The sequence below is a fragment of the Humulus lupulus genome, chromosome 2 (assembly GCF_963169125.1).
Source record: "Humulus lupulus chromosome 2, drHumLupu1.1, whole genome shotgun sequence".
Lineage (NCBI taxonomy): Eukaryota > Viridiplantae > Streptophyta > Magnoliopsida > Rosales > Cannabaceae > Humulus > Humulus lupulus.
The window spans coordinates 29,897,169-29,899,250 of NC_084794.1; positions in this window are offsets into that span (position 1 = coordinate 29,897,169).

Genomic DNA, 2,082 nt, shown 5'->3' on the forward strand with positions numbered 1-2,082 from the left:
GGCTTGATACCAAATAGTTCTTGGGTCTCTCTTATTTCTCCTCGTACGCCCCTTCTAGAGGTATTAGACGCCATACAGGTACGCGAGACGATGGTAGCGCGAGGCCCTGACGGGTGCGAGCCGCTGATGGGCACGAGGAGCTGATGGGCATGAGGCCCTAATGGGCGCGAGGCGCTAAGGAGCACAAGGCCCTGATGAGCACGGGGCCCTGATGGGCGCGAGGCGCTAATCGGTGCAAGGCCCTGATGGGCACGAGGGCCTGATGGGTGCAAGGCCCTGAGGGGCGTGAGGCGCTGATGGGGGCGAGGCCATGGGGTCTCCATCAAGGCAAGGTGCACGGGCGGCTTCGCGAGGCGCCTGGGTGCGCTGCACCTAGGCGAGGCGAGGTGCACGGGAAGCTTGGCGAGGTGCCTGGGTGTGCATCATGATGCATATTTGCAAGACGGTCATGTCCAGGATGTAGCCAAGATCGTGAGGGTTGAAGGTTCCATCATTTGACCCGCAATCTCTTGGGACTATCTCAGGGGTGTGTTATGTTTTCTTGTCTCTCACTTGGCATGAAGTGACTTTGTGAGGCCTAGGGCCTTGCAAATATGTGGCCCTTTGGTGGTACGTGATAACCTTCTCACTCTATCACGCACTTGGTGCCTTCAGTGCCCCTTAGCCGCTCTCTTCAATGAGGGGCTAGATCTTTTTTTTTCTTGGTGGATTTTTGGTAACCATAATCACCAGTTATAAATCGAATGATTGTCACATCATTATGCAACGCCTTTTGCCAGTTGGTGTGCATGCATTCCTAGAGAAATTGATTAGTACAACTATTATTGAGTTATGCACTTTCTTCAAGCTCATTTGTGCAAGCATTCTAAAAGTCTCAGATTTAGAAAAAGTCAAAACTTCAATTCTTGAAATTGTTTGCAAGTTAAAAAATATTTTCCCCATGTATTTTTTGATATCATGGTCCATCTAGTGATAAATTTACTCGAAGAAGCAATACTTGGAGGACTGGCTCACATGAGGTGGATGTGTCCTTTTGAGAGGTATATGAAAAAGTTGAAGAATTATGTTTGGAATAAAGCACATCTAGATGATTAAATAACATAGGGATATGTGGTCGATGAGGCATTAACATTTTGCTCCATGTACTTGAAAGAAGTTGAAACAAGGTGTGACAGTCAGAATTTCGTGATCCGTAAGGGGAAAGATCGGGTAAGCTGTGCAATCCCACACCGCCTGGGGAAGGTCAAGTGTAATGATTCTAAGACTGTGTAGGTATGGGACTACACAGTTGAAGAGGGCTTAAATGGATTGATGGGTACTACTTATATCAACAAGATGCATCTTCTTTTCGGTAGCCCATCACATGAGAACTCCAAAGTTAAGCGTGCTTGACCTGGGGTAATCTAGGGATGGGTGACCTCCTGGGAAGTTTTCCTAGGAAGCATGTGAGTGAGGACAAAGCACGCTAAAAAGACTCGTCTTGGTTTGTAGGGCCAATCATCATTCCAAAAAGCAGCCATTGTGACGTGGGGTGTCACATTTGGTATCAGAGCCTTGACCCAGCCGGAAGTGTGGCCAACGGGGACATCGGGCCCGTAAGGGGGGGTGGTTGTGACAGTCAGAATCTTGTGATCCGTAAGGGGAAAGACCGGGTAAGATGTGCAATCCCACACCGCCTAGGGAAGGTCAAGTGTAATGATTCTAAGACTGTGTAGGTATGAGACTACATAGTTGAAGAAGGCTTAAATGGATTGATGGGTGTTATATTTTTAAATATGATGATTGATTAAATAAGTGTTACAATAGATGACTATTTAATCTAGTGGGGGAATGTTATATTATTTTATAATATAATGTAATATTATATTATTTTATAATATAATGTTTTAGATTAAATAAATGTGACATAGAGTGTCACATATTGTAACATATAATAGAGAGTTACATTATTTGGATATATGTGAAATATCCAAACATGTAACATATTTGGTGTTACAAATTTATCACAAATTTGTAACTCCTAAATATCACCCATTATTGTGTAGATTTGTTGTTACACAATATTGAGATGAATTTCTTAAA